This window comes from Sylvia atricapilla, chromosome 7, assembly GCF_009819655.1.
Source record: "Sylvia atricapilla isolate bSylAtr1 chromosome 7, bSylAtr1.pri, whole genome shotgun sequence".
Lineage (NCBI taxonomy): Eukaryota > Metazoa > Chordata > Aves > Passeriformes > Sylviidae > Sylvia > Sylvia atricapilla.
In genome coordinates, this window is record NC_089146.1 from 32,836,961 (window position 1) to 32,846,039 (window position 9,079).

The window sequence follows — 9,079 nt, forward strand, 5'->3', positions numbered from 1 at the left end:
CTGTCCCAGGAAGCAGAATCTCTTCAGAAGAAGGAATATGGAGCATTTTAGATATAAAGGTTGCCATGGTAATTAATGTCCAAAGTGCTGTAGGGTTCTGCACTACACAGACACCAGGGAGGTGCCACCCCTGTGCTGGCACTGCCATCCAACCCAGGATCCCCCAAGCCTGAAGGGAATAAATTTTGCCTAAAGGATACTCTTCACCAGGTCAGGGTAATTTACACGTGGGGGTTTTGACATGAGTGCTGGCTTATAAACATCTGAAGTGTTTCCAACACAGACAACTTCATGCAAAGATTTTGATTATGAGAGCTGTAAGCAGCCACCGCCGTTGGAGGGGGAGTGAGTGTGCCTAAACCCTTTCCAAAGCTTAACAGAAGTTCCCACAGGAAGAGATATGAAGGGCATGAAAATGTTACACTTCAAGCAGAGAGATTTAGGAGGCATGTGAGCCACGCCAAGGAGTTCCAAGCGGAATATTCAGTTGTCAAATTATGCTGTGACGGCAGGCACTGCTCCCCCTGCATTGCCATGTCAGAGCAGGGCACAGGCTCACATCAGTGCCATGTGCTCAGGGGGATGCTGCCTTTCCAAACACCGCCCAGAAGAAAGCCCTTCTAATTTTGGTTGATTGCTTTTCAAGTGTGGCTTGCTCGGATCTTCTTTGTCGCACCAGCTCTTGAGGGAACAGCGAGAGGAGGAGGAAAGGGGAAATTAGTAACGTGGGGAAGGTGCCAGTGGGAAGTGGATGTTGCACAAATATAGGAAAGACAGTGATCTTTTGAGCCGGGAATATTTGTTCTGGAGAAAACAGCTATTGCTGTTACAAGTGAAAATTAATTAAAACACGAGCAGGTATTAAGAGCTGCAGGACTTCTGTCTCACTTCATGCTTTTATCATCTGTGGGTCTGAAGCTCCACTGAGTCAGCTTGGTACCAGCCCCTCATGACAGTGTCTGAAAAGAATGCCCAAGTTGTTATTTTTCATTTATAGGTTGTTGGGCATTTCTGTCAGTTCTCTCCTCATATCATTGCATCTTCAAAAGAGAAAATAATTATTCCCGTGTATGGGTAAAATGCCCTAAGAATTGTTTTTTTTTTTTTTTCATAGTGAATGAATATTGCTTCCTAAAATGTGTAGAAAATCTGAATCAGCAGCAAAAGAGGCCCACAAAAAAAGCCATCTCCTCTTCACTGGCGTAAGTCTGCTGTCCCGTAATATCAATAACCTGAGCCAGGTCTTTGCTGAGTCCTTCATGCTCCTCCAGCACAGAAAAAAGTTTCTTGGCAGAGATTGCAGTCCCCAGGAAAAAATGAGCTGCACTCAGGGCTGGTAAGAAGCTGAGGGTTTTGTGTCTTGTCCATGGCTGCTCGTGGCTTCCCAGGACAAGAGCTGCACACTCTGGATGATTTCCAGCAGCATCTCCTTTTACCAGCTCCTTCTGGTGTGGAGCATCTGTTGGTGAAGGTGTGACCATCCTTCACCACCTCCAAAGCCAGGCAGAGTAATGCCTTACCAATGGTTTTTATTTTTCAAATTGAATTTCTTTCCGAGATCAATTCAATTAAAAATTTCAGTTTCAAATTGCTAATTGAAAGGCTCTAATATTTGGTGGTTTTTTTGGGTTTTTTTTTTTTTTTTCAGTCTGGGAATAGAGCACTGATTTATTTCACTAATTGCAAGCCAGAAATTTGGAGTGCTCCATAATGAGGTATCTACAAACAATTTTTGGTTCAATTAACTTCAGGAATGGGAAAAGCAAAGTTATTTTAACTAAGAAACTAAGGCACATGTTTGGAAGAATTTAATCTGTTCCTTGTATATATTAGGGAAGATAGAAAGACACATTTGTTGAACAAATAGCTTCTCAGCAGCCAAGTTCAGGGTTTGCCTGTTGTAGTTTCTCAGTGTATTATGACAAAAAAAAAGTGAAATACAGCCAGGTATTAATTTTTTGCTCCTTCCTCCCGATCTTTTGTTTTATTATCATCTCTTTAAAAAGCATTTGGCTGATGTCCTGAACAAGATGCTTTAACTCCCAGCCAGCCCTGAAGTGGTCAGGCAGATCATGATTGTAGGGACCTTCCAAATGAAATATTCCCTCTTCCTTTTCCCTCCTTGCAGTGAGAGGGGTCGGGGAGCTGTACCCCTCTGGTGTGCAGAGCTGTGTCAGCCCAAAATGTGCAAGGCCCAGTTTGAAGGTGCCTGTGCTGGGTTGGAGGAGGGACAATCCTCCCCCAGATCCTATGGGATACTCATGGGGTGCAGCTGTGGGGGAGAGCACTGCACCCACCCCAGGCTGCTGCAGGTGCCAAGCTCACCCCAAAGCTGCGCTGAGCATGGGGCTGGTTCAGACACAGACCCGGGGCAGAGACAGCTGTACTCAGCTCCCCCAGGGCCCCTCCACTGGTAAGGGCTGCCCTAAGGAGCTGCAGGAGGGAGGGGTGGCTGTGGCAAGGCCCCTCTCCCCCTCACAGCCAAGTCTGCAGCCGTGGCCACGAACGTGTGCATGCAAAGCTTGGGAAATTTCCATTTTAATAAAAGTAACCTTGGAGGAGCATGAGCAATAACCTGTCTGTTCTTTGGCACTGACAGTTCAGTTGTCCTGAAAAATGAGATTTTGCTAGCCCAGCGCAGAGCTCTTGTTATCATCCCCAGCTTACATCAGCGTGCTTTATTAGGAGACAGCAGAAATAATTCTTCAGACATTAAGCAACGTCTCGCTTCTGCTTTTATCAGGTTGGCCGGGTCTGATTACATCAGATCCAGAGGTAAGCCAAATAAACTCCTGGATCTTTGGGCTCAGATATTTGGTCCATCTCCAAATGCTTTGAAATCTGGTTACAGGGTAGAAATTAGATCGTTCTTGTGCAGCCTTTCCCGCTCCTCCTGCCTCTTTCCAGTTTCCTAGATCTGACCAACATACTCTGTAGTCCTGTGTTATATTAAGGCAGGGGGGACATTACACATGGATCCATCTCTCAAGCTTAGCTTTTCTCAGCTGTGACTCCAGCCTCTGGTCCCTGCTCCAAAGGGATGGATCTTCCCCCAGGGGAGGATCACTGCAGCCATTCACGTGAGTGATGGTCCAGCATTTCCATCCCTTCTGAGATAAAATCATCAATTGCACAGCCTTGATCTCCTGTCTTCGCACGTAGGCAGCAGCTAGTCCCAATATCCTGCTTGTACTCTGGTTTTTGCTAACTTAGAGAGGACTGTTCATTTCTGAAAGCATCCACAGACTCACCAGTTACCACAGCTCCTATAAATCACCAGTGGATAATATTTTTTTCTGTTATTTCCACTTCTGCCATGGGACTGATGAGGCTGTTGGAGCTTGTGGATCAGCACAGCCTACAGGAAATCTTGTGCTTCTGCTGGGTATGGCTGGTGGGCATCCTGGGAGCCTGGAGCAGGGCGTGATCCCCCTCCCCCATTCCTCCACCAAGGACTGGCTCCCAGCATCACTTGGAGCATACCTGGAAGAAAAGATTTTAGTGATTCATTTGGACCAAGACCACAACCTTTAACTCCTTTCTCTTTCTGCCTAGAGAATAAATTTTCACCCCAAACTCACACAGATGTACTCCAGAGAAGGAAATAATCTGCAGATGTTGGCTGTTCCCAGCTCTGGACTCACCTAAGGGGCCACTGACAGCTACTTGTGTCCTTGCCAGGTTCCCACAGGGACTTGTCTTACTCACAACTTTGTATTTCAGTATTATTCTACCTCACAGTTGGCCAGGTATCTCCAGAGCTGTGAATTGTCCCTTGAGCTGCCATGACAGAGAGATGCTTAATATATGATAGTGATTATTTCCCAAATATTAATGCCTTCAGGGCTTGTGGGATTTCCTTTCAATAACTCAGCCTCCTGCTATCTAGGACAGTGCTGTATATAAAAGGATGCATGGTAGGTGATTTTTCACTAATAACTAATAACTAATAACTATCTGTGGCTGCCCCATCCCTGGCAGGGCTCGAGGCCAGGCTGGATGGGGCTTGGAGCAGTCTGGTCTAATGGAAAATGTCACTGCCCACGGCAATGGATTTGGGATGAAATGACCTCTAGGGTCCCTTCTATCACAACTATCCTATGATTCTGTGATGGTCCTACAACGTCAAACAGTGTACACCCACCTAAATGAACAAACCCATAGATCTGTCAGGTCTCTGTGTGGCCAGTTTCTCTGCACTGTGTCACTTTACAGAACAATTCTGGGCTCCATCCTGGCCCTTGTCCTTCTCTGCTGCTGTACAGCCTCTGGCTCAGCACAGCCCTGCCCTGGGCACAGGGCTAGGCAGGGATGCAGCATCCCCAAATCCCCAGGGTCCCTGCACCAGGGCAGCACTGGGCACACACCACACTGAAATGGTTGGGATTTCGCTTAAACCTCACCAAATGTGTCCCCTGGGGGAATTAAAGAAGCAAATTAACAGCAGCACCTTTTATTTTCCTAATCCACTTAAAAGCACCAGATGCATGTAATCTTTATTTTTGGCTCTCTGAACTTAGGCTTTCCTATTAAATGGCAACTGGCACTTGGGAAACCCTTCCTTAATGCTCTACAGAGGGGAAAAAAAGTGTGGGCCAGATGCACTGAGTTTATTTTCTTTAGACCAGCTTGCACAGCTTTGGTGATAGCAATCAATACAGATTCCTAGAACTGCAGAGAAAACCAAACACAACTGACCTTGCTGTTCAGCTATGTTTGAACAGCAGTGCTTATCACCAATCCAGAGCCAGGACAGGCTTCCCAGGCTGCAGAAGGGACATTTGCTGGCACACTGCAAGCCAGTAGAAGCTGACTTGATTTGTGGCTGATGGCGTACTTGAGGTTTCATTTTCTCCAAAGCACTCCCAGAAAATAAAGTCATAGAATAAGACAACCACAGAATGTTTTGGGTTCAAAAGGAGCTGAAAGATCACCTAGTTCTAAGCTCCCTGACACGGGCAAGCAAGGCATGATTGTTGATTTGAAAGGGCAAAACTGTTGCTGGTCTCCCATTTCTGCCTGTGTGGATTTGGCATCACTCTTTGAAGTGCAGAATGATGTAATATGGCAGGTACTAAACACTGTGGCTTTGCTGCTCCTAGTGAGATCCTTGGTAAAGAGCTTTATATCTCATTTCCTCAGACTGGTGAGGAAATGGTGCTGTGAACAGAGAGAGGAAAAATTGCAGTGGGTGTTGCCTTCACACACAGTCGTTCTGGCTGAGCAATTTTAACTGTTGATATGAAATCTTCATTTGAGTAAACTCTCAGCTAAATGTCAAGCTGCAGCCATTCTCCCTGTAACTGTGCCTTTGAAAGCATCGTTATTAATATTACTGGTGTTATTTTATATGACTTTTGTCGTGTGAACAGCTCATTTCTCCTTGAACAGATAATTTCTCTATCTAACTCCAGAGGAAAAACTTCTTCATTTAACTTAAAAAAAATTTCCTTCTTGCTAAACACGGAGAAACAAAGAATAATTTAAGACACACATAGGGGAAATGTCTGGTGTCCTGAACACCAAATCACAATGTGATAGCAGACACGGGCCAATGGTTTTATCCATACTTACATTCCTTGGGATAAAACCACTCCTAACAGGGCTGCAGAGGGTGCACACAACTTGGAAAATGCTTCCCATTGCTTAAGCTCTGGAAAGTAAGGGATAAGAAGGATATCTGCTGGCAAGAAAACCAGCTAAAAAAAGCAAAGTTATCTATAGTGGAAGGGTTCTATAGGCAAACTGCAAATGCTGCTGCCCATCGCCATATACCTCACACTGAGACAATTATTCCCAATTTGTCAGGAGCTGCAGGTTCTACATTCCCCTGGCAGGGCTTCATTTGTCACCCTCCCTGTAATTAACACCGGGGCAGAGCTCTGTGCCTGGATGTCCCCACGGCAGGGCGGCCGTGCCAGGTGTGTCCTGGGGGACAGCTGTTGGGGACAGTGCCAGGGCTGGACGTGGGTATGGCAGGGCAGAGGTGTCCCTGGGAGGTTCCTTGCTCCGGCGGCCAAACCTCTCCCGTGACGCGGCCCCGGGGGTGGGAATGGGGCCGGACGGGGACGCGGCGGCACGGGGCAGTGGCTGCACACAAAGGTGGCAGGACTGCGAGGTGGCCGGCTGGGAGCACATCCCAGGAGCTCGGCAGCATCACTCGCACATCCCCGAGGGGCAGGAACAGCCCAGGTGAGTACGGCAGGTGTCGATGGAGCAGATTCCCTGCAGAGGGATCGCGCTGGCCGTCGGCGGCGCACGGAATCCTGCGCTGAGAACCCCAAACTCCCTGTGCGGACAGCTTTGGCCGCGCTCACTTTGTTTGCTGGCTTCACCGGGAGGGTTTAAAGGGTTTTGTGGTGAGTTTAAAGCAGGTTTCACATTGCTGGTGCCGGCACAAAGCAGGGACCGAGCAAGTATCTGCAGCATCGTGTCCGCTTTCAAAACTCCTCAGTCTTTTTAGAGAGCCACGGTGAAGTTTTGATTATCACTGAAGGGAACATGCCCTAGGGAACATTACTACCTTACAAGTTTCTATCAGCTTAATTCAGAAAACAATCGCTTCCTTCCTTCTCTTTATTCATTTTTAAAGTTAACTGCCCACAATTCAAACAGCAAAAAACCCCACAGAATGAAATAAATGGGGCAAATTCCAACAGCCACAAGTATAATGAAAGAAATGAGACAAATTCCTTGAACTGCACCCAACATGAAAATGAATCTCAGCTGCTCATTAGAGGCTGCTGAGCAGGGGATGTTGGCAAATTAAATCATGGGAAGTAGAAGGAGGCACAGACAAAAGGGTCGATTATCTAAATCTCCTCTTCTAAACCGCAAAATATTTTTTTCAAGATTGAAGGTAGTAAAAGTATATTAGTGGCAAACAGCAAAGCCTCCTTATGCACTTAAAACAAAAAGCGAGGAGTCAGGCATAGCAAAGGAATGGCTAAACACAGAATACACCACTGTGTTTTCAGCGTGGGTTAGCAGTGAGTAATTCTCATCCAAGGTACATCCTGGAGTTTTCTTCCTTACTATCTCTGGAAAAATGCCCACTTGGATTCCCAGGTTAATTCAGGTGTTGGTTGGGTGTTTGAGTGCTGCTCATCTGGGTCAAGGAGGGGTTTTCAGTCAGAGTGTTAAAAACTCTCCCATCCACTTGGTACCAGTGTTCTACCAGCTTGTTTTTCATTAGTGCTGCTTAAAATGCTCAGTTTTGCTATTTTTTCCCTTGAAAGTATCCTTGCTGTCTGAGAAGGTGGGGAGCAGGGCGTGTACCAAAGGCAGTCTGCCTTGGAGACAGCATGGGTGGGAAATCAGCCTTGGGACCTGCTGCTGAGGTCACCCGTGGTCTTTGAGACTGCCCCAAGGAGAGCAATTATCAGGCATTGCTAATTGATTATGAATTCTCAGCCATTGCCTGTGGCTCTGGTAGCAGCACACACTGGAGGAGGAGAATTGTCCCCAAGCTTCACCATGGCCCTTCCTGCAGGAACCTTTGGGGTGTGAGGAGATTCGGCCCACAGGCTGCAAAACCAAAACATGCCACGACTTGAATGTTCCCTTTGTCACAGGCAGGGAAGGAAAATGGGCAAAGCCAAGCAGCTGCTGTTGTCACTGGAAAGGGGGAAGGAGAAGGGAGCTGGGCAGCTGCTCAGCATGATGCTGTCCCTAGGAATAGTTCCTAGAAATGGTCCTCCATGCAGCAGAAAGAGAATAAGATGATGGTCAGGCAATGTGGATGTATCAAGAAGAAATTTTTCCAAGGCCATCTTTCTGCTGGTGTACAGGGGAGAAGGAGATGGCACCATTGTGTATGACATTCCCATAAACAAGTGAGGAAGATGTGGCCTTGATGAGACAGGTATTGGGTGGGTGGAAAACTGGTCGCACAGTTAGAAAATTTGTCAGAAGCTCACTGCCAAAAAGGGAGGTGATGGCAAATATGGACCTGAGCCTGCTGGTTTTGTTTCTGTGTGTGGTTTGAAGGAGGGACCAGACTGTGTTATTTGATGTGCAGCTGGGAGGGGCTTGGGCACAACAGAGGCCAGATTTGTAATTCAAAGGGATGAGAGAAGCAGCCTGGAAAAAGCCCATGATTTGAATTCCAGTGCTCAGGCTGGTGAGTGAAGGCAGTGGGTGCAGGGTCTCAGTGGAGCCAGAGGAGCCACCCCAGCTGTGCTGGGAGCCAGGAAAACCAGTGGCTTAGGGGAGTTTTGTGCTGCACTTCAGCATCAATTGGTTTTGGCTGGAGACAGTCAACAGGGAGCTGTAAAAATAACAAGATGTGGTTGGGATGTAACCTCTGCAGGAAAGCCACAGGGGATGGTAAGAGACACAGAGGAAATGTGGCATATCCTTAAACATGGGGCCTGTGAAGAGGGACAGGGTTCCCCTTCCTCCTTGCCAGGTTGGACAAGATGTGATGAATTTAAACTGCAGTTTAAGAGAGGATAAAGACATCTTTGTGCACTTCTTAAGGTACAGTCTGACACTTCCCTGGTAACAGACTTTGCCTTCCCTACTCCTGATTCCCTGTAAGCCTGGTTTAGCACAACATCTATTCCAGTAACTCACGTGGCTTTGGTGAATTAGCTACTTAACCCACGGGAATTGTACCATTATCTTCAGAAGAACTAGAAAAATAAAGTGCATTTATGAGGTCTTTATTGTTTTCACCCCACCATCAGCATTCTCTTTAAGAACATCAAAAGATTAAAAAAACAGATAGAGACATCTGCCAGTGTTCTCTGGAGATGAGTGTTGCACTTTCTTCTAATCCAGACCCAGCCTTTGGAGCCTCTCCATGCCTTCACAAAAGGAGGAATTTTTTTTCTTTTTTTTTTTTAATTTAAGAACCATCTAAAGATCCTTTTACTGTGTTTAAACAGAGCCCTGTGTCAGCACAGTTAAAAAATGCTGGCACTTGCTCTGCACAGATTAAAGATGATAAATTACCCTTTGCTGCTTGGACCCCATTTATAGCTTCAACTGCAAGATTGTGCAACACTCCGAGGCAGCAGCAGGGCCGGGGACGTGGAGCAAAGTCCGGGTGCAGGCTGGATTTTCCCCTCCAGCA

The 9,079-nt window shown here is 46.8% G+C and overlaps 1 long non-coding RNA gene across 1 annotated transcript; it reads right to left on the minus strand.

Annotated features, from left to right (window-relative positions):
* Positions 1 to 8,650: 8,650 nt before the first annotated feature.
* Positions 8,651 to 9,071, minus strand: LOC136363720 (uncharacterized). Its single transcript, XR_010744032.1, has 2 exons — positions 8,959 to 9,071; positions 8,651 to 8,810 (listed from the first exon to the last, which is right to left on the minus strand). It is a non-coding gene; the product is annotated as an uncharacterized lncRNA (long non-coding RNA).
* Positions 9,072 to 9,079: the final 8 nt, after the last annotated feature.